The following is a 27446-nucleotide window of genomic DNA, read 5'->3' as shown; positions in this document are numbered from 1 at the left end:
GACAAGTCATTTTCTCTCTCTTTCTATTTACAATTTAGGGTGGCGTCCCCATGAAATAATTAATTGACCTGCCTGGAGAACAAATAAATCACACACTCAATATGCTGCTTGGAATTTTCAGCTCATTTCTGCAGCACTGCTGTGCAGCACGGCTAACGTATGAGGTTGGTAAGCTCTTCTGACACATCTCCAAGTCTTCCTAGGCTCTTGCAAGGGTATAGTGGTGAAATATGACAGAGATCGTGGCACCGTTACAATAGCATATGCCCCAAATCAGTAACTATCAGAACAGAAGGCATAACTGCAACAAAACCGATACAACAAGTGCTGCACAAGATGAGGAAGGGAAAGAAGAATCTTAAGGATTATTCAGCACTACCATAAATGAGGGCTTGGCTCCTCCTGAGTATGTGTGGACCATGCATGTCTACCAAGAGATTCTTTGCATTGCCTTTATCAGATATTCTCTATTTAGGAAGGTAACAAATCAGAAAGAAATTTGAGACTACCTATACCATACTAGCTTTCCAGGTCTTTTTATTTCCCCTTTTGTATAAGTTCAGAGGTCATTCCTTGGCAGGACTACATATGCTTTGCTAATTCTGTAAAGATTCAAAGCTTCATATGAATGTTAAAAAGGTATAAGATTAATACACTTTGGAGACTATTAGGAAACCTATTTGTTACTTACTCTCAAATGTATATATCAAATGTTACTGTCACATCAAACCAACAGACTATGTATAGACCAGAAAGAGATCAAGTTCCTAGTAACTCTAGGGAAATAACTCTAATAGAATCCTTGCTTGAATTTTAAATCAGCCCATGACATGAGTCATACAGTCCAAACCCACTGTACTGAATACTTCTTGATCAGTTGTAATTCAACCGCTATTTATAAGCAATAAAAAGAGAGCAATGACATCAACCATTGATCTCATACTTAAATGCCTAACTAGATAGACATCTAATTCACAGGTCTCACAAATTCCTTATGATAGAGTATCAAGGGCAAGTTTGTGGAAGGAACTGTGATGTGGACAAGGTTTTGCAACATCCCTGCTCTGAGGACTCCAGATCTGAGGAAACTCCACTATCCTGAACCTTCAGAGATCTCCAGAGAGTAGAAAAAGTTAATCAGAAAAACTGCATACCCAAAGGGCAAAATTCACTTCACTGGAGATGACAATTAGCTCCTTTTAAACCATAGTCAAAGAATTTTAACAGCAGCACATAATGAAAAACTTTTAATGGAAGTGACCTTATGATTCATCAAATGAGGTTATAGAATGATACATTTACAATTTCATACAAATCGTCAGGATCAAAACAATCATTTTTTAAAAAAGATTTTATTTATTTTTCTGGCACAGAGAGAGAGCATGAGTAGAGGAAGTGGCAAAGGGAGAAGTGAGCCCTGTGCTGAGCATGGAGCCCTAAATGGCCTCTATCCTAGGACCCTGGGATCATGACCTGAGCCAAAGGCAGATGCGTAACCAACTGATCCACCCAGATGCCCAAGATCAAAACAATCATTAAGTAGCATTTGTAAGATCTATCATGATAGACTCATCATCATCTCTGACATAAATATCTTTGCTATATAAAGATGATGTGTTTTATGGCCTTAATTCAGAATTGTTCTTAAAACCCCTATGGGAAGTTATCAAAAACATATGAACCCCTTTGTCTGACAATGGGATGTCCTTAATAAGGAACCACTAGGTAAATTATCTTATAAGTTGCACTAATTTGCATCATAGGCATAAAATTCATCTTTGATATTTAGTTTGGTGGTTACCATAAAACCAGCTGCTAACATAAATGATCATATTGACTGGAGTTTTATTTTCTCAATCTGTGCTGGGCTTTCTTTTCTTCAAATACTTTCATTTAATCAGTAATCTCTCTCATCAAAGAACTTTTAACTAATTACTGAGTTACAGATATAATTCTTCACCAAGTTTGTCTGATGACATATAATATGAATGGATAATATATCAGCTATGCTGCTAAAAGCTGTGGAACTGTACTCAAAGGTTGATGGATAATCAAGGCTTATTTAAAGTATAATTAATTTGTCACCATCTAGGAGATTTGAAATAAATTCTTCTCAATTCCCACTGCTAAAAATCTTCATGATCTCGGAGGTTAAACTAATTCCAGCAAAATCTATAAATCTGAATTGGCCATTTTAAATCTCTTCATGCTAACCTGAGGTGCAGAGAATCTCTAGAAAAGCTTTTCTCACATTCGGCATGTTTGGATTGTCTCCCACCTATGACATGTCTATAAGAAAGAATTTTTGGGGCAGCCTGGGTGGCTCAGTGGTTTAGCGCCGCCTTCAGCCCAGTGTGTGATCCTGGAGACCCAGGATCAAGTCCCACACCGGGCTCCCTGCATGAAGCCTGTTCTCCCTCTGCCTGTGTCTCTGCCTCTCTCTCTCTCTCTCCCCCCCCCTCTGTGTGTTGTGTGTGTGTGTGTGTCTCATGAATAAATAAAATCTTTTTTTAAAAAAAAGGAAGATATTTTTGTTTTTCTCTATTAGAGAATATAAATTTATACATAACTACAGAATGAAATATTTCTTTAAAGACTGAAACTTGGGATCCCTGGGTGGCGCAGCGGTTTGGCGCCTGCCTTTGGCCCAGGGCGCGATACTGGAGACCCTGGATCGAATCCCACGTCGGGCTTCCGGTGCATGGAGCCTGCTTCTCTCTCTGCCTGTGTCTCTGCCCGCCCCCCGCCTCTCTCTCTCTGACTATCATGAATAAATAAATAAAATCTTAAAAAAAAAAAAATAAAGACTGAAACTTGTGACCTTGTTTCACTTAAGCAAGGCAAATGTGAAAGAAAAACTATTTCTTAGCCGCCCACTTCTGGAGGCACAGGTATCCAGCCAGCTTTTCCTTTCTGTCTGCAGAAATGTCAGATATCTTACTTACTTACTTACTTACTTACTTACTTACTTTTACTTACTTATGTATTTGAGAGTGAGGGGAGAAAGATAGAGAGGGAGACAAGCAGATTCCCCCACTGAGTGCAGAGCCCCACCTCAGGACCCTGTAATTATAACCATTGGCAAAGTCAAGAGTCCAAAACTTAACCCACAGAGCGACTCAGTCACCCCAAATTCTTGTTTAAGGATAACTGACTAAGTTTCAAAGTCGAGCACACTTGGTGGTGAAGGCAGTATTAGGACGTTGCTAGAACATGACATTTGTCCCCAACCTCCTGAAAAGAAAGACAACTATGCCTTTCAGAAACATTTGCTGTCTCTACAGGTAGTAGGTGATATTAAGTGAAGATGAAGCATAACATAGTAGGATAAAGAGGGAGCTAAACTCTAAACTCAAAGTTCTAAGAACATTAGCCTGACCTCATTTCTTACTTTGAGCCCTGGTGTTTAATTACTCTTGCATTTACATTTCCATTAGTAAAATGAACATGAAAATATAACACATTTAGGAGTGATTTAAGGAATGACCCATAATGTTGATCAAGAAACACTTGGTAAACACTTGCTAGGCTTTTTAATCACAGGACATTTAATGCTTGGCAGAACGAATAGATTAGAAACAGATTTTCTTAATCTCCATAGCAAGAACTGAGCAGAAGTATAAACTCCAAAAGGGATATTTAATATATAATAGTAGTTAAAAATAACTGCACTAAAATGAAACTGACAAGAGGATATCTAATCCAACCATATGGGCCTAAATGCTTCTGGCTTGTGATGACTTCATGATTGATTGGGATAAAACATAGCCATTTAAAAATTCAAAATAAGAAAAAGGCACCTGAGAGTAAAGTAATCACCAGAAGCCTCTGAGGTAGTGAATTTTTTTTTAATGAAACTTAAAAAGAAATCCTAAAATTCAGAAAGTGAACTTGTATAGTTATCCAGTGGCTTAATTCATGCAAAATGTTTTATGGGATCCGTGCTTCTCTGATTTTCCTCACTGTACAGTGAAGACTAGGGACCATGCATATATACATGCTTCATTGCTTCCTGCCTGTGATTTTGATGTACTTTGTACTATCACTTATTTTAATTTCTTAGAGAATCAGGTCTCACACTTATTTCTTCAGAGCTTAGGAACTTTTCTCAATTAAAACTTGAAGAAGAACCATAGTATGTACAATAGATGCAGGGGCTCCAGTGTTGGGAAGCAGGAAGTCTAAACCCTCATCCACTCAATTCCCCTCAACTTAGGGTGCCAGCTAAGCATCTCCATTGGATCCTGGTAGTTCAAGGGACTTTTGTCCTAAAAAGAACCTGGATAGTAATAGAGCCATGGAACTAGATGTGTATGAACTATATGACTATATAACTATGTAATTATATAACTATTTATAACTAAGATAGATCAATCTTTCAGTCTAATTCTCATTTTGTAGATAAGGAAAATGAAAGCTAAAAGAGCTCACTCTTCAAAGCCATCCACCTAATTATCAATAATGAGAGGATGAGAGAGATGGAAAGAACTAACATTTTATTGACTACCTGCAGTATCAGCAGGTACTGTGCTAATTCCAGCCTCCTAAAACTCGGAATGGTGCTTTCCCTTATTCCCAGGAACTAAGTAAACAGATTGAAGACCAAAATAGTTAGGTGACCAGGCCTCCAGAAGAATGTACAAGTCATGGAAAAAGAGGGAAGATACCAAGGAATTGCTACGTGACCAAAACCAGTTCACAGTGCTCTCCGAATGAGCTCCCCAAGTGTAGCTCAGACTCTAGTGGTCCAAATTCTATTTTTGTTCTCCAAGTTTGTGTTCACATTTGATAAATGCTGAGAGAGGTAAAGGATTAGCATCATATTCATTACCAGGACAACATCCTGCACAAGCACCAAATTGCCTTTTCCTTGCTGCCTCAGCAAGAACACTTGAGATGCCCAAACACCAAGGGAAGGGTGCTTATTAGCAACAAACACATCAGAAGCCACTATGGAGGATATGTGCAACATCAGTGTCTCTTATTCTATAAATATCCTCGCTACAAAATTCCACTCTGAAACAGATCGCAAGGTTTTGTTTTTTGTTTTTGTTTTTTTCAAATTACCTTGTTTATGTCTCCACATAAATGAAGTGTAAAATAGAATAAAGGAAGAACAAAAGACGTATTCCTTTGTGCAAGCACAAAGGTGGGCAGCCTCGTTGTACTCTGTAGTTGAAACAACCTGAAATGAAAACAATCTGGGGAAATCTCATGCTGGAAGCCTGTCTTAGGCAGTATTAGAACAGCTGAGAACTTCTCAAAATTTAATGTGGATAAAATCACCTAGGGATCTTGTTAAAAATGCAGATTCTGACTCTGCAGATTAGGTTTGGGACTGAGAGTTTGTATTTCTGGAAAGCCCTAGGCAATGCTGATGTTGCTGTTTTGTAGACCAGGCTTTGAGTAATGAGAGAGGGGACAAGGTAATGGCCACAAAATACACAACACCCTCAATATGATGGCATAAATTTTCTTTCTTTCTTTCTTTCTTTCTTTCTTTCTTTCTTTCTTTCTTTCTTTCTTTCTTATTCTCAAAATTTAAACCTTTGAGTTCTACAAGCATATAAGTAACCCTAGGAAAAGTGAACTATTAAGCTCTGGAGAGCAAAAAACATTCTGATCTGACCATCTAGACTCCATTTTTGGACCAAGAGGACATTTTTACTTCAGGGTTATGGATACAGTCGTTTATATAATATCATTAAAGAATTTTCATAAAGTACTTTCCAAAATCATCTGTGTTTAGCCAAATTATTTTCATTATCAATTTTATATGCATAGAATCAACATATTTTAATTTTAACTTTACTGAAATTATTTTCTGGATCTGTTATTTTCCATGCAAATTTTGCAAATTACATTTTTTTTAGTTAATAACAAATTTTATCACTGTGAATTTTCTTTTGTGGTTATTACTTCAAAACATCCAACTTTAGGGATGAAAATTTTATAATTTTGGATTTGGTCTACATTATTTGATTCTTCTGGAAAGATTATGATGTACTGTTTTAGCTTTTGTCAGAGTCATTTGTGTTGGTTAATTTCCACATAAACATTTATTATAAATTTTATAAAAGACTGAGAGCTTGCATTTAGTTTGCAGAACAAATAGCCTAAGGGGAAAGACACTGGATCTGGATACACAATTGAGTTGGCTTGGAATTTATGAACTCTGAGGAAAGGAGGATTTTGAGATAGAAAAGAAAAGGAAAGAAAATAGGAAAGGAAAGGAAAAAGGAAAGGAAAGGAAAGGAAAGGAAAGGAAAGGAAAGGAAAGGAAAGGAAAGGAAAGGAAAGGAAAGGAAAGAAAGAAAAGAAAGAAAAGAAAAGAAAGAAAAGAAAAAAGAAAAGAAAAGAAAGAAAAGAAAAGAAAAAAAAGAAAAGAAAAGAAAAGAAAAGAAAAGAAAAAAGAAAAGAAAAGAAAAGAAAAAAAAGTTTCAAGAATGTATAGGGCAAGGGAAGCTATACAGAGGGTAAGGAAATATCAGAAGCAAATAAAATATGTTGGACTGAAAAAAGTTACTTACTCTCCAACAAACATACCTCTGCCCTACCTAGAGTATCAGTAACTGAAATCAATCCTCCATCCATCTAGTAGTGTATTGGTTTTTTCAGATGTTTCCTTTTCTTTCCCAATAATTACCTATCTGCATTTGTGAAGGGTTAATGGAATTCTATAAACACTACCATGGATCCCATTTACTTACAAAATCTCATAACTTCACACTGATATTATTTGTCATTGTGCTTCTACTCCATAATATTAAATCAATCAATCAATCTTTAATTTCCTTTTTTTTTTTTTTTTGATGAAATGCATTTAGGGAATTTGTCCTTAGACCTCAGAGAGACAGCCACACATGTAGTGATCATGATGTTTCCCATTAAAATGGCTTATATGAACATTTTGAAGTTGGGTCAGCATATGCTGTATTTTAAATTAAAAAAAAATGTCTATAGGATGTATACTACACTCTGTATATATCCTTTACTCCTGTTTATGCTCTCTTCATAACAAAAAGTTCTTTTTTGGATTCACATTAATTAGGCAGTTAAAATGATAAAATGCACTTTCATGGCTTCTTGTATTTTCAAAGAAAATTAAATTTGTGAGTTAATAAAAAATTGTATGTATGCAAATTGGTGGTCATCTGTTTCCCTCCTTTCTTCCTAAAATTTCACATCTTTCCATTCCTTTTCAGTCACACAGACATAACTTACATTTGAGTTATTTCCAGTAGTTAACAGTGATTATTTGGAAGACTAGATCCTTGTAACAGAAAGGGATAAGTCGTGATATGGCTTCAGAGTTTTCTATAACAGAGCACACATATATTTGTCTAAGGAAGTGGCTTAAATCAATCAATAAAGTCTCAGGAGCTCACATTATTAATTCTAAAATATGAGTAGCAAATTAATGCCAAATTCTCTCTCTCTCTCTCTCTCTCTCTCTTTTTTTTTTTTTTTTTTCTCAGAAACAACGTGAGGGCACATGACTAATGTACCACCAAAACTCTTTCTACAGGGTAATTTTCTGAAGTTGTCAGACATTTTCAGTATGGTCCTCTATCATAGGATGGTTTTGTATCCCTAAATCAAAAAAACAAACAAACTAACAAACAAACAAACAAAACACTTGAATGGAAGACAAATTCTGGAATGAACTCAAAATGCTTATGAAAATTAAAAGTATAAGATGATTATGAAAATGCCATTGATAATATTCCTTGAGGTCAGGGTAAGTCTAAGTGACCAACTTAATGCATGTTACTGTTGGTGTACATTTTTATAAATTTTTAGGAGAGTAACATATATGCCACTTAAAGATATTTGTGAAATTTATTTGCATTTTTGAAAGTTTCAGAAATGGTAAATATTTCTTACTTATCCTGATTTCTTTATACTTCTTTGCAGTAATGACTGTGAAGACAAATACCAGTGCTTGAGCATTTGAAGAAAAAGGAAAGAAAGAAAGAGAAAAAGAAGGACATAGAAAATGTAACAGGGAAATTATACCTGAATTTTTATGTGGAAGTTCTAGTTATAAATCAGGCAATGTTTTAATATTAAATTGAAATAATGTTAACAAATTGTTATTTCTTTGAGTGATACTTTGTCAAATAAGAACCAACAGTTAAGAAAGGTGGTAAAAGCCTAGCATTCTGGATGAATGGTTTATGCAAAATGTGAAAAGTGTAGAGCAGACTTTTAACTGGAAATTGTGATAGTCCCCACACTGAACATTGATCCCCCAGGTACATGGGTGGTATTAACTGGGATGGGTAAAATTTCAGATCTAGATTCCCTGCAAATATTTGGGTTCAGGCCAAGTATTCTCTGAGCCTGCCCCTTAATTTACCCATGTGAGCACATTGCACTAGATGTGAAAACAATGCTCTAAATCCTACTTTAGGACTTATTTAAATGACAGGTTTGTACCAACCATTGTTTCATAGTAACATATGATTCAGATGTCAAAAATTGGGAAGAGGCTGACCACTTAGACCATCGCCGACCTCAAGGGACATTATTAAATGGTATTTTCATGATCATTTTACACTTTTAATTTTCATAAGCATTTTATGCTTACTCCAGAATTTATTTTCCATTCAAGTTAGGAGTATGATTAATGGAAGTAAAGAGCGTGAATGTGCCTTTTAGTATTGTAGCTTTGGTATTACTTAGCAGAGTTCCCATGTAAGTAGCTGCTCCCCATCTTTTTTACTCTCCTACTGACACTGTATGAGAGACAATGATGTCACTCACTGGATCACCTAGACTTTAAATCCTCCCAGGTCAGCAGGGACATCTTTCCTTTGTTCTACAATTCAAAGAAATCCCCTGCACTTCTCTACAAATGCTTATCATAAAATATATTTATCAATACATTTAAAGAAATATTATACACATATTATATATATATATATATATATATATATATATATATATATATATATATAAAACATGTATATATGTATATACACTACATTCCATTTTGGACATCACATGTTAAGAAGAACCTCTCAAAATAGAGTCCATTAGTAAAAGAGTAATCATTATTCTTGAAAAGTTTGGAAACCCAGCAAGGGGAGGTATGGTAGAAAAATCTACCTAGCATGAACAGAGATAAGAGAGAGGAATAAAGGGAGAACATAGCTAGGAGAGAATAAAAGAGAGAATGAGAGAGAGAGAGAAGGAGAGAGGAAGGGATGAGATAGGATGGGGAATATGTTAGCTACCTTCAAATATCAGAAAAGTCATTTTAGACATATTGTTTGCTCTAAAGAAAAAAAAATAAGTGTGGAAATTTTGAGAAGGCAAAGTCAGTTGTCCAAGCAGTCTTGCAAAAGTGACATTGCTATTACTGAAAGTATTTAAAAAGAGTCTGGAAAACCTCTCTCAGGACTGGTTAGAAGATGCCTTTGTAGTTGAAGATCTGGACCAGGTCACCGGTTTTCAAACTTTAAGTTGCATACGATATACACATGAAACATGTTGATTCCTTCCAAAAGATCTGGGGTGAAGACTAAGATTATTGAGTATTTCTAACAAGCTCCCAGGTGATGCCCACTCCACTCTGTGGAACATACTCTGAGTAGCAAGGGACCAGATGATCCTGGAGGTGCCTTCTCACTGTAAATATGAGCATTTCCTCAGCCAGGTAGTGAACTAAAGAAAATCCCAAGTCCAGAGTTAGCTATGCTGCATGTTCAAATTTCATTGATAAAATAACTAATCCACCCTTTTTAGAGGCAGAAAATTGCTGGAAAACAACACTTGAGAGATAATAGCCTAAGCACTGGGATAATGATACTAAAATGCCCTCAAAGAAAATTGGCAGCGATTCCTGATTCATACCCAGCATAGACAAGTGTGAGGAGCTTGAAACCAAATGTAACCACTAATACTGAAATTGGACCCTGCCAGCTAATAGCATGTTCACACAAGCCAGTGTTTAGGGGACAAAGATTGAAGATTGAAGAACTCCATGATGAGACAAGGATCAGGATATGTTGTATCATTGAGCCATAGTGGGAGTGGAATTACACACCAATATGCTGAGCTGTTCTGTCTTCCTTTTGACCTTTGGACTCAAGCAAACCCAAAAAGGAAAGAGAATTGGCATTTTGGTTGCATCTCATGCTACTTTTAATCAGCTGCAAGATTTTGCTGCCCTTGAGAACACTGCTCCCTATTCTGTGTGAGCAGCTTGACCAGAGGCCAGCTGAAAGGCTGTCACTCGGTCAACAGGAAGTGGACGTGGACAAAAGGTCCAAGTTTAGGAATGCCTCTCTGGATTTCATTTTGATATAGAGCCTAGTCAAACTCAGCTCTTGCGGCCAGAGCCAGAATAAAAATGTGCTCACAGGGTAACTGTGGCCTTTTTAAAAAATATTTTTTATAGTCACAGTCTTTGTAATACATACACAGAAACCCAACTGCAGGAAAAAGCAGAATGCAAGAGAAGAATATGAATTCCTTAATTAAATGTACTTGTTAATAACATTTGAAATGCGTGTTTGTAACTGTTTCACTCGCTGAAAGAAATTCATTCTTCAGATACTTCCTTCTACTCTCTGTGGTCAAAGGAGGTCATTCTGAAGAATTTAAAGGGAACCACTCATATCTTGTAGTCCCAAATGCTTTGTGAAGTCAGAGTCCAGCACGTGCATTTTAAAGGAGCATCACCATTGCTTAGGCATTGTGAGAACAAGCAGCTGCGATTCCTTCATCTCTGTATGCTTTCCTACTGTAAGATAGAGCTTCCCTGAAACCTTCATAAGTTCTGTACTAGGCATATACAAGTTTAAATTCTTTCTGCCACCTGTTGGGCGTGGCACAAAGGTGTGAGTTCCTGGGTGTTGGAACCGGACATGGTAACAGTTTAAAAAAGAATAGGAAAAAAAAAAAAAAAAAGAATAGATAACAAAAAAAGATACTGGAGAATTTTATCAGAATACTCTTAACGGTTGCTGTGGGCATTAACGGGGATCATGTGAATGAAACTCCTTAAATACAATGGGCCGCCAATGGTAGATGGATAAATAGAAAAGTCACTGTTGTAAGATTATCTGCCTAATTAAAGCTGACTTTCCAGGAATCAAACTGATTCTGTTCCCAAGAATGTGGGATGGTTTTATCACAGTATCATTTCCCTCCGTAACACTGGAGTTGCTAAAAAATATATCTCTGAGTGTTTAACCCTATAAATATCACCTTCCAAAAAAAAAAAAAAAACTAAAAAACATTTAGCAATGGAAATGAAAGGGCATAGAAATGGACAGTCAGATGAGGGGAGATGAGATTATCGAAACATGAAAAAAAAAAAAAAGAAAAACAGTTTGAAAAAACAAATAAACCCAAGTGGCTGTAAAAGTTTAAGAATCTAAGTGACTACTAGATAATATTAAAATCAGGAAATCTATTTCATCACGTGAGTACTTAATGAGCACCTGCTACATGCAGTATCCCGCACCAGATGCTTGGGGAGCTAGGCAAGGATCTTGAGAGGCAGCGGAGCACAGTGGTTAAGAGAATGGACGTTGGAGCTCCACAGCCTACATTTGAATCCAAGTTCTGCCACTTGTTATGCGATGTTGGGGAAGTTACTGTGCCTCAGTTTCTCCATCACAAAAGTGAGGATAATAGTTTTGCTTACTTTTCAAGGCTCTTGTGAGGCTTAAAAATACTATATGAATAGTACACACAACCATACTTGTACCTAATAGACGCTATGAGTAGTGACTACACATACCTAGCACTATTCTAACATCTGTAATGCCTCAAAAGACGAGAGGTACTACAGAAAGGTATGAGAGTTATTAATTCATATGACATCTCATGTATGCTGGTCAATTATCTGTCGGCCTACAGAACCATTCATCTGCTCTGTATCCTTGGAAAGTGCATTTCCCAGGCTCCAGTGATAAGTAGATTCCACAAGGCTTAGCCAGTGTGAGGCACCGAAAGAGAATAAGGCCTGAAGAAGAAAAGACAATATATTTCTTTCTCCTACATTGTCTCCTCCTGATCCCAGCTCCCACCAGAAGGCCCCTTTGTGGTTCTTGCTTTCACTGGATAGTCCCAGCTTTAAGGTTATGGTAACCCTACCTCCCTTCAGTGCCCTCTAGACCTAAGGTGCTAGCAGCTTTCTATAATCCTGCCTGCCCCCTCCAACCCTACAGACCTCAATGTGCTAGAAGTTGCCTGTTATTCTAACCTCTGGGTTGCCCATCTAGGCTGTGTTTAGCTTCTTGGCTGTTCCATCTCTATGCAAGTAATCCCTCTGTAGGTACTGCCTAGAGGCACTTATGTTTTCCTAACTGGACCTTAATTTTATAGCATGTCACGTCTTGTGAAATGGGTAAGACTGGGTTATGCTAAAATGCAGACAAAGAATATTCCAAACTGACTGCATGCCCAAACCAGATGAAATAACTCATGGTTTTGAAACTTTCAGCAAAGAGGTCAACAGTAGTTATATTTTGGTAGATATACAAAGTTCGCTACATGAGCCTTCAGTCTGCAGGTTGTTAAAAGGTTCTGGAGCTAGCCTCTCTGGATTTAAATTCTGATTCTGTCAGTCCCGATTGTAGCTTCTCTCAGTTTGATTCTGGCTCCATCCTGTACTGATTGTGTGCCTCTCCTTGACTCAGTTTGCTCATCTGAAATATGGGAATAACAATAGCACTAATGTTACATTGAGGATAAATGAGTTAATATACATAAAGAGCTGAGAATAGGGCTTGGCACAAAGCAAGCATCCCACATTTTATTGACTCCACTAAAAATAGCAAAGAAACTTTGTCAACACAGATTTACACATCACAAACTCAATTTTCTGGCACGTCAGTCAATAAGGAAGCTTAAAACCATTATGAGTGAGCATTTTCATAGGGATGCAAGCTTGGTGAGGGCTGGAGCTCTGGCTATACAGATTACCATTGTATTCACAGCATCCAGTAGGTGCAAGGCTCAGGATAGGAGCCCACTATGAGGAAGTAAATGAGCAGAGATCCAGGAGCTATGTTTCGCTGACTTCCAAAGTGAGAAAGACCAATTAAAAGTCAAACTTTGGGATACCAATAAATTGTTAAGTAACAAGAAACAACAAGAAGGAAATACACTATAGAAATGTCAGAAAGGCATAGGATCACAACACCTACCTATGAACTAGACGTTATTCTAGCTTCTGAGGCTACTACAGTGAGCACTTCTGGCATCATGAAGCCTTATGCTAGTGGCAAAGACCAAAAAAAAAAAAAAAAAAAAAAGATACATGCTACTTAAAACAATTTAAAATATTTAATACAAGTAAGGGTGGAATAAAACAAAATAGAATGTCAATGTCACCAAAAAAATAATATAGTGAAGTAAGAGTGAGAAAGTGACAGGGTGTTATTTTAGATAATTCCGTCATGGTAGGGCCTCTTGAAGAAATGACATTTGAGCAGAGACCTGAACACAGTCAGGAACGTCCCCAGAGCCTCTCTGTGGAAAGTACATTACAGGTAGATGAAACAGTTAATATTAGTTTTGATATGAACCTTGACCTTAACAGGTAATACATTGTGATTCCTTCCAAATTTAGGTGTCTGTGACATAAGATTCTTTAACCTCACTGAATAGAATTAAATACCAATGAGCTATGATGGAACTCCTTTAGGAAATGGTACATGTATCTTTGAAATAGCAAACAAATCAGCACTTTCAGTGTTTTGCTGAGAAATAGCAATAAAGCATAATATACCCTTTATATTAATCTGTGCATAATACATATGCATTCTCTGGTCTGGAAGAACTAATCCTCCCAAAAGTGTTTATCAAATGAAACTACTTCCACAAACATAAAGATGTACTCTCATTTTTCTCAGTTTAGGTTAGCTAAGTTTGTTTTGTATAAATCTTGTACAACTTTTATTCAGCCTTCTGTGCTGATAGTATTTATTTGCCCCTTGGAAATATATTCTGCAAGATAAAATAGATAAACGTCAGAATTTCCCTAGCTCTAGAAAGTCAGTACTGTCCAATGGAAATATAGTACATGCCACAGATGTATTTAAAAATTTTTCTAGCAGCCACATTAAGAACTGTAAGAGAGGTAAGATTAGTTTTGATATATTTTGTTTAACCCAACCTCTCCAAAACGTTATCATTTTAACATGTAGTTAATACTAAAATTGTTAATGAAATGTTTTACATTATTTTTAGTACTAGGTATATATTTTATACTCAAATTTCAATTTGGACTAAGCATATCTCAAGTGCACAGTAGCTATCCTTGACTTGTGGTTACTTTATTAGGTCTAAATCATTAGAATGAAAGTACCATCCTAATACTGGGACTAGGTGGCCAAATTTAGGAAATAAAAAAACAGGTTGTCAGGTTAAATTTAAATTTCAGGAAAACAATAAATAATAATCATATGGGGGCACATTTATACTAAAAACTCTTATACTAAGTGTACTTAAATACTAAATAAATACTAAATAAATACTAAATACTAAATACTAAAAATGTATTTGTTGTTCATTTGAAGTTCAAATTTAATTGGAGTTCTTATATTTTATCTGGAAATTCTGGTTAGAACATAAAGGTAAAGTTTTTGGCCACACTCAATAAAGCAATCAAAGTTACCATGAAATACCAAATAATGACAATACCTTACAATGCCATTGTAAAACTTCCATTTTAATACCAATGCAGCAGTTTTGATGTATTTTGGAGAGAAAAATTATGTGCAAGTTTGAGATTTCAGCAGTAAAAGCTACCCCAAAAAGCCACCTTAACTGATCTAGTTGACAGGAAGTGTGAAAGCAAAGGAGGAAATTTTCATATAGAAATCAGAGAGCCAAAAACCAGCCAACCTGACAGTTGAACCAGATTTGAATTCTGGTTGACGTCTGAGATTCACACTCTCATCTGAGGACAACGACATAGTCATTGTCCTGGGTGGTTTTCAAACTGTGGCCCTCACCTAAGGAGTGACAGAAGCATTTGAGGGGTTGGGAAGCAAGAGGAATATAGATTCTTCACTAAAGCTCCAAATTATGGTACTCCACTGTTAGTTGTTTCAGATATATGTTGATGTAATATTTTATTAAACAAAATGGTCTAAAAATCAATAACTTCCAAAAAACATCCCTCAATTTCATCATTATATAGCAGCATATAAGTTAAGCATGTATATAGGCTTTCAAATTATTTATGTGGCACAAACATAGTAACAATACTATTAATAGCAAATCAAAGGAAAAAAAAACCCTCATCATCCCACTAATCAAATTACAATATTTTAATTTTTTTGTCTCCTTCCAGGTCTTTTCCATGTGCATAGAAAGTACAATCATTGCAGAAATGCATTTATTCTCATTTTAAAAAATATTTTATTTATTTATTTTACAGAGAGAGAGAGAGAGTGCACAAGCAGAGAGAGCAGCAGCAGAAGAGGGAGAAACAGGGAGCCTGATTCGGGACTCGATCCCAGGACCCTGGGTTTATGGCCTGAGCCAAAGGCAGACACTTCACTGACTGATCCACTTATTCTCATTTTTTACTTAATATTATATCATGAGAATTTCCCCAAGATGCAACATAGTCCTTGCCATGATTGCCATGTACTAGCATTCGATTCAATAAAAATATTTTAAAATTTCTTTTGTGGGAGAGGGTGCTGCTTGCCAGTATCCACTTTTGACTTTCAAATCTGTATTTCCAACCTGGATATATTCTAATCTCAGACATGTATTTTTGTCTACTCAACATCTTCACTTTGTCAGCAGACCTCTCAAATGCAAACAGTTCTAAATGCAAATCTGCAGAACCTTTCTAGTATTGTTTTTCTCTTTGGGCATTTTGTTTCCAAAGGAATGAGCCAAGACAGTTGTCCAGGCCAGAAACCTGGAAATTACTCTAGGCTCTCTCTTTACCTTCCTATTTTTCCGCCCATCCGCGCCATCACCTGACACTGTCAAATTGACCCCACACTTCTACAATCTTTTAATCTTCTTCATTCACATAGCTCTTCCCCAATTCTGTTCTCAAAATATCTCCTGTATAGTTCTACAGGTGACTTTTTTCTCTTGGATTAATTTCTGACCCAAGATTAGTTCCCAGTAGTGTAAAGGCCAATGTAAAATATCTATGAGTAGGAAAAATTTGAGAGGGAGACAAACCATGAGAGACTCCTAACTCTGCGAAATGAACAAAGGGTTGCAGAAGGGGAGGTGGGCGAGGGGTTGGGGTAACTGGGTGATGGGAACTGAGGAGGGCACTTGATGGGATGAGCACTGGGTATTATACTATATGTTGGCAAATCGAACTCCAGTAAAAACAAAAAAAAAATTTGCTTGAAAAAAAAATAAGAGCTATACCAGTTTACATTGCAACTATCAATGGAAGTTATGACAATTTTACTGCAACACTGCCAGTTTAGGCTATTATTTTGGAGAAAAAACACAGAAATATATGGAGGGCATATGTAAGGTAATTGTTCCCTTCCCATCTCTCTACCTCAGTCCCCCAGTAGCCTTGTTCACATAGGTGTCCCTATCATTTTCAGTTTGTTGTTGTTGTTATTTTGTTTTACTTTTTTTGTTTGTTTGTTTGCTTTGTGAACATCATTATAAAATCTTTATGGGGGAAATGAATACTTTATTCATTGAGACACAATTAAAATGTCATCTTTCCCACCTCATAAAGCATGGTGTATAAGTGGACCCCTGCTTTCAGTAAATTACAAACTGTGAATAAGATTACCAGATTTTGAAAGATGAACAAAGAAAGTGGTGAAGTGTGTTGACAAGATGAAAATGGTCACTTAAACTTTAGACATTTCCTGCCAAGGTGAAAAGAGAGCTGCTAATTTACCCTGAAAACTATAAATGTTTTCATATTCTCTCCTGTTAAAGGATGCATCTTTAATAATGGCCTTCTTTTACTATGAAAGAGGTCAGGAAGAAATAGCCATACACATTTATCAACAATGGAAACTTTCTATATTTTTCCTGAGGCATTTTCATTATTTGTATGTGTTCATGCATGGAATTGGCTACTTTATAGCCTAAAACAAGAAATGGACACAGCAGTTTGGTATCTAGGAGATCTATGATATCATCCTAATACCAAGATGACAACTTGTAAAATAGCTTTTCTATTTTTAAAATTCAAGAAACAACGCATTTCTATGTGGCTATGGGTGCACATAGAGAAAACTGGATATTTGTTTAGTATTTCTCCAAAATGAGCCATGATGAATCTGACTGGGTCCTTGATAATGCTGGTGCCAGCTGCACTCAATGGTCTGTGCCTAGTATGGTGTCACATTCATAATGGTTATCAAATATACACTTGTGGATATATTAATGAAAGGCCTACAACTCAGAAGGAGAAAAGAGGCAAGGACTATTTAAAAATGTAGGCACTGCAATGTACTCTTACTGATGTACAACGGGCTTTTTTCCTGCCCTTTTAGTTCCTCCCAGATATTCTACAAGTCAGTTTTGCAAAAGCTGCAAGATTGGATATTTATTTTAAAAAACAAAACCAGAAAAACCTAGAGCATGTAGTGTAAGAGTAAATGTTTTCACTTAGAACTTTACTCATGTTATGTGTCAATATTCCCTTGATGTTTCTTATCCCCAAATACTACATTTGTCTTTTAGTAGATTTTGGAACTGCCTTGACTTCTGGGTAACCTCTTCTCTTAATGCACTACTCTCTGCAAGAATATGAGAACAACATACCAGATTGCTAACCCAATGTCTACTCTAGAGTCTTGAATCTTTAAGGTACTTGATGCCATTGATTATTTCTTTTTAGGAATGCTACTCCTTTAGCTTTTATGATATTGTGCCCTGTCCATTCCTCTGGGTTTTTCTGCTTGCCCTTAAATACTTCCTCTCCTTAGTCTTGTGCTATGTGCCGCCCCATATTCCCTCCTTCAGTGATTTAATCAGCAGCTGCAGTTCAGATGACCCTTACCCTCGTATCATCATCTCCTGATCTTTTAGGTCTATTTATACTAACTTATCAAATTTTTAATAGGATGTCCTAGTGGTATATACTAAATTCAATATATCCTGAGTCAAATGTACTATTTTGTCTATAAAACTGAATTACCTTTGTCCCGTCTCAGAACCACCACCAGTGACCCAGTTGTTGAAGTCAGAAGCTATAGTCTTCCTTGATCTCTCTCCTCCCCCAGACTACCTCATCTTATTGGTGCCCAGGTCTTCCTCATTCTCATCTTTAACATGTATCTCCACTTTACCTTTTCTGCTCCAAAGCCTTCTGTCTATGTCCTCTTAAACTCTTACACAGACAACTGCAATATCCACTTTGACAGAACTCTCTTCCTACCAGCACTCTGTTTTATTAATGGTTGGCAATATGCCCAGCTATGAAAACTACAATTTCCAGCCTCACTTGAGTATCATGAACCCATGAGCATGTTACAGTTTAGGGTCAGTGACATTTAAGTGGAAAACTCTCAAACAAGGACACACTCAACTGGTCACTTGTCTTCTGCTCCTTAGCTTCCTTGAATTCTTCCTGCCTGAAATGCAAATGTAATGTTAAAGGGGTTTGTGGGAATGCAGGAAACCAACCATCTGCAACCACAGGTGGAGAAGGCATGAAGATAAAAAGCACACATCAACATCAAGGATAGGTGAGTTCTAAGTCTCTGAATGATGAAGTTGCCATATTGGCTCTGGATTAAGCCCGTCCCTCAGTCTCTGTATGCTACAGGGAAAGATAGTTTAAGTCAGTGTTCAGCCATTTTTAGGTGTTATACTAACAGAGGAATGCAACGTAAAGGATCCATCCTCCTCACCTGCATCTAGCATTCCTCCTCCTCTGTCATTCCCAATCTAGATGTGGTTTTTCAAAACATGGCTTTGACCACATTCTCATCTGCCTGTGAATCTCTCCTACTCTAGGTTTTATTCAAGAAACCTCACAATAAGACCTGAGCTTGCATTTCAGGTTGTATTACTTACCATTTCCATGCATGCAAGCCCTGCACCTTATAGCTATCAGAAAATGCCATGCAAGTGTACAGCTTCCTGCTACTGCCATGCCCTTTCCTCTTCTAGGAGAACCTCTCCTTGCCATCTCCGCTATATAAAGTTCCATTCATCCATTAAAGTCAAGCTCAAATATCACCTCCTCCCTGAAACATGTCACTGTGCCTTTCCAAACAGTTAAGAGCATACCTTTTGGAACTACATGGTTGCAGGCTCTGTGGGTTAGAGACTGAATGATCTTGAGAACTGCCTGGGTATCCTCATCTGTGAAATGCTAATAACCTTAACACCTATCTCACAGATTCGTTGGAAGGATTAAATGAGTTAAGACATGTGGAGTCATTAGAAGAAAATCTGACATGCATAAAAAGTGCTCAGTGCTCACTGGTCATTAGGTAATAACATTAACTATAAAGATCATATTATCTTTTAGTTATATATGTGAAAATTTAGTTTTAGTTTATAGATATATAGTTTTAGTTTATATATGTAAATATATATAATACTATATATAAAAGCAAATGTATATTTATATATAATATCATATATAAAACTCAATATAGTTTATATATATATATATATATATATATATATATATATATATACTTATATACATATATATTCCCTATTTCTTATCCCAGTGCCAAGCATGGAATCTATCAAAGATAGATATTTGACATGACCAAGTAGGATTTATCCCTGGGACACAAGACTGGTTCAACATTCGTAAAACAATCAATGTGATTCATCATATCAGCAAGAGAAAAACCAAGAACCATATGATCCTCTCATTAGATGCAGAGAAGCATTTGACAAAATACAGTATCCATTCCTGATCAAAAATCTTCAGAGTGTAGGGATAGAGGGAACACTCCTCGACATCTTAAAAGCCATCTACGAAAAGCCCACAGCAAATATCATTCTCAATGGAGAAGCACTGGGAGCCTTTCCCCTAAGATCAGGAACAAGACAGGGATGTCTACTCTCACCACTGCTATTCAACATAGTACTGGAAGTCCTAGCCTCAGCAATCAGACAACAAAAAGACATTAAAGGCATTCAAATTGGCAAACAAGAAGTCAAACTCTCCCTCTTCGCCGATGACATGATACTCTACATAGAAAACCCAAAAGACTCAACCCCAAGATTGCTAGAACTCATACAGCAATTTGGTAGCGTGGCAGGATACAAAATCAATGCCCAGAAATCAATGGCATTTCTATACACTAACAATGAGACTGAAGAAAGAGAAATTAAGGAGTCAATCCCATTTACAATTGCACCCAAAAGCATAAGATACCTAGGAATAAACCTAACCAAAGAGGTAAAGGATCTATACCCTAAAAACTATAGAACACTTCTGAAAGAAATTGAGGAAGACACAAAGAGATGGAAAAATATTCCATGCTCACGGATTGGCAGAATTAATATTGTGAAAATGTCAATGTTACCCAGGGCAATTTACAAGTTTAATGCAATCTCTATCAAAATACCATGGACTTTCTTCAGAGAGTTAGAACAAATTATTTTAATATTTGTGTGGAATCAGAAAAGACCCCGAATAGCTAGGGGAATTTTAAAAAAGAAAACCATAGCTGGGGGCATCACAATGCCAGATTTCAGGTTGTACTACAAAGCTGTGGTCATCAAGACAGTGTGGTACTGGCACAAAAACAGACACATAGATCAATGGAACAGAACAGAGAACCCAGAAGTGGACCCTGAACTTTATGGTCAACTAATATTCGGTAAAGGAGGAAAGACTATCCACTGGAAGAAAGACAGTCTCTTCAATAAATGGTGCTGGGAAAATTGGACATCCACATGCAGAAGAATGAAACTAGACCACTCTCTTTCACCATACACAAAGAGAAACTCGAAATGGATGAAAGATCTAAATGTGAGACAAGATTCCATCAAAATCCTAGAGGAGAACACAGGCAACACCCTTTTTGAACTCGGCCACAGTAACTTCTTGCAAGATACATCCACGAAGGCAAAAGAAAAAAAAAGCAAAAATGAACTATTGGGACTTCATCAAGATAAGAAGCTTTTGCACAGCAAAGGATACAGTCAACAAAACTAAAAGACAACCTACAGAATGGGAGAAGATATTTGCAAATGACCTATCAGATAAAGGGCTAGTTTCCAAGATCTATAAAGAACTTATTAAACTCAACACCAAAGAAACAAACAATCCAATCATGAAATGGGCAAAAGATATGAAGAGAAATCTCACAGAGGAAGACATAGACATGGCCAACATGCACATGAGAAAATGCTCTGCATCACTTGCCATCAGGGAAATACAAATCCAAACCATAATGCGATACCACCTCACACCAGTGAGAATGGGGAAAATTAACAAGGCAGGAAACCACAAATGTTGGAGAGGATGCAGAGAAAAGGGAACCCTCTTACACTATTGGTGGGAATGTGAACTGGTGCAGCCACTCTGGAAAACTGTGTGGAGGTTCCTCAAAGAGTTAAAAATAGACCTGCCCTAAGACCCAGCAATTGCACTGTTGGGGATTTACCCCAAAGATTCTGATGCAATGAGACGCCGGGACACCTGCAGCCTGATGTTTCTAGCAGCAATGTCCACAATAGCCAAACTGTGGAAGGAGCCTCGGTGTCCGTCGAAAGATGAATGGATAAAGAAGATGTGGTTTATGTATACAATGGAATATTCCTCAGCCATTAGAAACGACAAATACCCACCATTTGCTTCAACGTGGATGGAACTGGAGGGTATTATGATGAGTGAAGTAAGTCAATTGGAGAAGGACAAACATTGTATGTTCTCAATCATTCAGGGAATATAAAGAATAGTGAAAGGAAATATAAGGGAAGGGAGAAGAAATGTGTGGGAAATATCAGAAAGGGAGACAGAACATAAAGATTCCTATCTCTGGGAAACGAACTAGGGTGATGGAAGGGGAGGGGGAGGTGGGGGTGAATGGGTGACAGGCACTGAGGGGGGCACTTGACGGGATGAGCACTGGGTGTTATTCTGTATGTTGGTAAATTGAACACCAATAAAAAATAAATTTATTATAAAAAAAATAAAAAAATAGATATTTGACAAATGTTGGAACAAATCAAATTAGACTAAATTAGACTAAAATTAGACTAAACAAGTAGTATGTGTAAATCCCATTCAATGGTAAATGTCAGGCGACTAAAGGTCATTTTAATGTGTTGTATATGTTAAATTAGAAAAAAAATAACTGAAGTAGTGGAGCAACCACTACCTCACAAAAGTCTGAGTGGCTTTAGGTTGGTATAGAATAAAGTTAACTGCAGCAAGAAAGCCTCTAGCTTATATGACTTCACCATGATGTAGATAAGATACAGGGAAAAACATTTTTAAAGGAACATAGAATTGTGTCTATTGCCACTCTCAACACAGTTTATAATTCAGAGAACAATTACTGACTTTTAAAACTGCATAATTATTGTTCTCTTCCCTATTGTATGCATTCCAACACTGTTACATGCTGCCCATTCTTGATTGCTTCATTCACTAATTTAACACCTCCAAAACGGCAGGCACCATGCTAGGTATCAGAAATACATAGAAGAATAAGATCCTACAGGCTGGAGAAGGTAGCTGAGGACGTGTAATACCTTAGAGAGTGATGAATACATTCTCTTTCTCCAGGGAGAGACATGATTGTGTCAAAGAAAGCTATGGACGTTGAATTTTGAGGCCATGTCCAACATTTTATTCTTCTCAGATATGGAAAAGCAAAGCAAGAAAAAAAAAGTGTGGAATGAAATTAGGAAAGAAAGTATTTTATGTGCCTGACTGTGACCCAGCAGTATTTTATTTCAAATGGAAGGCAACAGAAAGGGTAAAATGTGTGGTGTCTCACTAAGAGAAGTTTTACAGACATACCCTGCATACTTCTCTCACAAACTCTTGTCTTTTCGCCTCAAAAGAAATGGAAAAATGTGTGTGTGTGTGTGTGTGTGTATATATATATATATATATCCTGACAGGGTAATTAATGAATGACAGACAGGTCAGTCACCCATGTGAAAAAATAAAATGTGGCAAGAAATCATGGCTTTGTCAAGAACTTTGAGGTTTTTAGACTGGAAGCAATTTGTAAATGACTATTTTGACCATACAACTTCCTAATCTCAGTTCCCATAAAGTCTGGGTGGGGGCCATCTGGAATGGTTCGTCTCAGCTGCACAGATATCGTCCACAAAGGAAATAAAAGGATTTTAAACATTGGAGTCATTTCCTTTGGTTCTCAGCTCTTTGAGGAAAAAAAAAAAAAAAAAATTCCTTTCGGTCAGTGATATCTCCAGCTCAATTCCTGCAGCCTAGCTTAGAAAAATAACAAAATCTGTTCCCTGAAACACTTTCCAATCAGACAAGTACAGGTTTCAACTCAAAACATTTAAGTCCAATAAAAGACTTTGCTTTGCCAGAGGGTTCTAGGAAGACTAACACCTTTTTAAGGCTCAGACTGCTCTCTAATGAGTTACATAAAAATCCGCAACCAGTGTAAATGTCAAATGTGAAAGGATGTGTTCAGGAGAGAGACCTGTATAATCAAATCTCGAGCCGCTCCTTTGGAACTGCTGCTAAGGGGTCTCGCTGAAAATAATAGGGCCCATTTATGACACACAGCACAAATGGTAATAGCAAGTTACCTCTCAAGTGGAACCTTAGCAGCTTTGGAATGGTTACCTGAATGTGTTGAGAGCAGAGAAGCAGCACTTTCCAAATATATCCCCCAGCTAAGGACTTTTGGAATTGCTACAACGATTAATGATTATAAAGAAAAGACAGATTGTCAGAATACTCCTTTCTCTCTCTCTCTCTCTCTCTCAATCTCTCTCTCTCTCTCTCTCTCTCTCTATATATATATATATATATATGTATATGTATATGTATATGTATATTCTAAATGCCAAAATTGGCAGCCCAGCACATACAATATTGTTCACATGCTACAGATTTTGAATTATTAGACAGTCTTTGTCCAAGATTGATCTACAAGGAACAGGAGTATTCTAGCTCTCCCCACCACTGCTTTTGTTTTGTTTACTTTGCTCTCATTTTTATTTTCCCTGCAAGTTCCTTGGTATTAATTCGCAAGTCTTTGGGTCAGTTTCTGAAGGGAACTCGGAAGTAGGCTGGATCAAATATCAAATGAAAAGTGTAAATAAATGGAATTATATTTTTATCTTGAGATCAAATTTTGTGGTGTCTCACTAAGAGAAGTTTTAGGGCTATTTTGAAGTTTTAGGGCTACTTAGTCCAGGATTATTTGTGGAGAGTCTTACAGATATCAATTATTACATTTAAGAAGGATTCACACAGTATTTACAGTCTCTAGATAATAATTTCATTCACGCTGCAATGTCAGGTGAATCAAAATTCTCTTATTGCACTCATTGCATACTACATCTAAGAATAAATTCCTTTTTCTTAAAACATTTTCAAATGTTCATGTCCAAAACTTAGAAATGTGTGATATATTTCCTTACTATCCATCATAGTATAATAACTGCAGAGCAATCCTCTACTCCTAAGTAATCCTGAGGACTATCTGCGGAGAAAGAAGGAAGACAATCTTTCCATGGTGCAGATTTTCCCATTCTCTTCTTTCTCCTGCCTTTCATTTTTATTTATTTTTATTTTTTAAAGATTTTTAAAATTTATTTATTCATGACAGACACACAGAGAGAGGCAGAGACACAGGCAGAGGGAGAAGCAGGCTCCATGCTGGGGGCCTGACGTGGGACTCAATCCTGGGTCTCCAGGATCACACTGAGGGCTGAAGGAGGCACTAAACTGTTGAACCACCGGGGCTGCCCCTGCCTTTCATTTTTAATAAATCGGACTGAATCGTTAGATAGTATAGGAAAAGGGAGGCCTTCACTAAAATGTATCAGAAATATTTATAAATGTTTCTAAAACCAAAAAATGAAAAATATTACTAACATAGCATAAGAATTTTAATTGCATGTAAATTTAAACCAAATGTTACTGGGAAAGCTTGCCTTTTACTTTCCAACTTCTGCTCTCTAAGGAATTCCTAACTCAGGAGCACAGTGTCAGCAAAGTGACTCTGAACATGAACAGATATGAAATTTCTGTTTTCACTTAGTCTTGTGACACATGTGTTTTTATTCTTTCCTAAGACACCGTGGGACCCCTCAACTTTTAAGTCATAATATGAAAATCCCATTTTGTTATTATTCTTATAAACGGTGAATGATTGAGCAATATTCTCCAACTAAAGGCAAACTGGGTGTTATTCTTAAATAGGATGGTCCTCTGAGGAGGGCCCATAATTTCCATTTTTTATACCAATTCAAACTATTTTTCCATGTTTCCCTTTATAACCAACAGCAGACATCAGCCAAGCATTGGGCTAAATATAGGGTTGAAGTCTCTAGACATGGGATAGTCAGTAGACCAAACACAGAGACTCACAGGGGCACCAACTCTCTGTAAAAACTGTTCTCCACATACTAGATACTTAATATTAAAGTCACACAAAATATCCAAGCATAGAACTAGTTTTCTGCTGTCAACTATTCACATACAACAATGCATTATTTGAATCACTTACAGTTGAGAGTCAAGCTTATTTGTAGAAAGCAGCTTTTGACTTTAATCAAGTCTCTTTATGTCTGCATTGAAAAAGTTTCTCCTTTGTCACTAAACAAAAGGAAACTCAATTTTTTTTCCTGATAAAATGTTTATGAAATACACAGAATAAATCCTGGCACATAGTGGGAGCTCAATGTCTTATGGTTTCAAGCAACAAGAGAAATGCATGGTGCCTGTTAATCATTTGGCAGGAAAGAAGAATACAGAGGGTATTCTGGGGTGAAGGAGAATGAACTGAGTAAAAACCCAAGAGTGGTATAAGCATGATGTGTCAGGAGAGAAAAGTGCCTGGCCTGCTTAGCGTTAAAGGTAAAGGTTGAAACCGAATGAACGGTACTGTGAGTGGATCCATATTACGCAGATACATTAAGCCCACACTGAGGAATTCAAACTTGATAGAGAATGGAATAACAAGTCACAGGATTTCAGCAGGTAAGGGACATGATTAAAGTACTATTTAAAAGAGGCAAATGAATCTGCCAAAGTATTGAGTCCAAATGCTCTCAACAAGAACTTGTGCTCACTGCAGCTATGTGATAAATGGCTACAATTCTGTCCCAGTTTCTAATCACAACCCAAATTATATACATGATGATTTCTTGGTACTACATCCATGTATGGAGAACCTAATATGTGGTTAAGCCATTTGTTATTTTATTCTCCCAGACCTTCACTGGATAACTTTTTCAGGTTTCAAGCATGTGCTAAGTACAAGTGAATGAGAAATGAACAAGATACAGTCTTTATGTATTTATTTTTTCCTAAAGAAGTTTATAATTCTTGCTCTTAATAGGCCCATGGTCAAAGAAAAATCACTAACTATACCTAGTTTGTTAAATGCTTGCTGGACTCTTGGGAGAACAAAGAGTTTTATTAAAGGGTACAGAGAAAGCATACTTGAGTCAGCTTGGCCAGGTGCAGAGGGAAAAGAAAGGCTCTGAAGACTTAATGCTCATCAGCTAAGTCTTGCAAGTCAGGGAAGAGCAGAGAAACAAAACAGGAGAGGGATGACATATGAGAAATCAAGCAGCCAGGCTTCAGGACAAAACAAACCTGAATTTATTTTCCATATTTGCTATTTTATAGTTGTGGGGGCTTGGGCAACTTCCTTGTCTCTCATATCTATAAAATAGATCATTATAACAACTTGAAAAACACTGCCATAATGTTTATAAAGCTATTAGCATAACTTCTGTACATATTAAGTGCTCAATAAATACCAGACTATTATTAAATGGAGGAGGGTGGACGATGTTTTAAGCATAGGGAATAGGTACTTGATTACCTTTACATGTGGCATGTAAACAGATAGGCGTGGACATGTAAGAGATGAGAACTGATCAGGACCATTGGTGTGGCCACATGAGTTGCTCATTGTACAATTCCAGTTGTGCTATTTATAGGGACTACAATGTGAATGTTCTGACAGTCCCAGAATGCCACAGGGCTCACATTATCCAAAAAGCACAGTAGCCTTTGTGTTAGAGAGTAGAGGACAGGCTAGATCATCAAAGATCTTATATTCTATGATAAGTAATTCAAAGTTTATCACTTTTGACATCTCATTCCAGATGATAGAGACCTCGAAATTTACACATATAATTGAATTTTAATAAAGATATACATCTTTAAATTTTCCCATTATTGAATAAATAAATGTTTTCTACTTTGCATTTCAATACCATTAAATTATGCTGACACTGCTCATTAACATTGTTTTTCTAGACAGCACAATTATTTATAAAAATATAATGGAAATTCAAAAATCAAT

The 27446-nt window shown here is 36.7% G+C and overlaps 1 protein-coding gene and 1 long non-coding RNA gene across 26 annotated transcripts in view; one reads left to right on the top strand and one right to left on the bottom strand.

The window, feature by feature from the left end:
- The window catches only part of LOC144294016 (uncharacterized), a 58023-nt gene extending 42363 nt beyond the window's left edge, over nucleotides 1-15660 (top strand). For 3 of the 5 annotated variants that reach the window (XR_013361395.1, XR_013361399.1, XR_013361398.1), the window contains 2 exons: nucleotides 39-164; nucleotides 7918-8083. This is a non-coding gene — a long non-coding RNA (uncharacterized LOC144294016). Of the gene's footprint in view, nucleotides 1-38; nucleotides 165-4401; nucleotides 4523-7917; nucleotides 8084-15409 lie in introns of those variants that run through there. The other 2 variants (XR_013361397.1, XR_013361396.1) reach the window with 2 other exon arrangements.
- The window catches only part of RBMS3 (RNA binding motif single stranded interacting protein 3), a 1278684-nt gene that overhangs the window by 442478 nt on the left and 808760 nt on the right, over nucleotides 1-27446 (bottom strand). The window lies entirely within an intron of this gene.

The sequence above is a fragment of the Canis aureus genome, chromosome 22 (assembly GCF_053574225.1).
Source record: "Canis aureus isolate CA01 chromosome 22, VMU_Caureus_v.1.0, whole genome shotgun sequence".
Taxonomy (NCBI): domain Eukaryota; kingdom Metazoa; phylum Chordata; class Mammalia; order Carnivora; family Canidae; genus Canis; species Canis aureus.
Note: the sequence above shows the minus strand (reverse complement) of the source record. Positions and strands in the feature narration are given on the sequence as shown.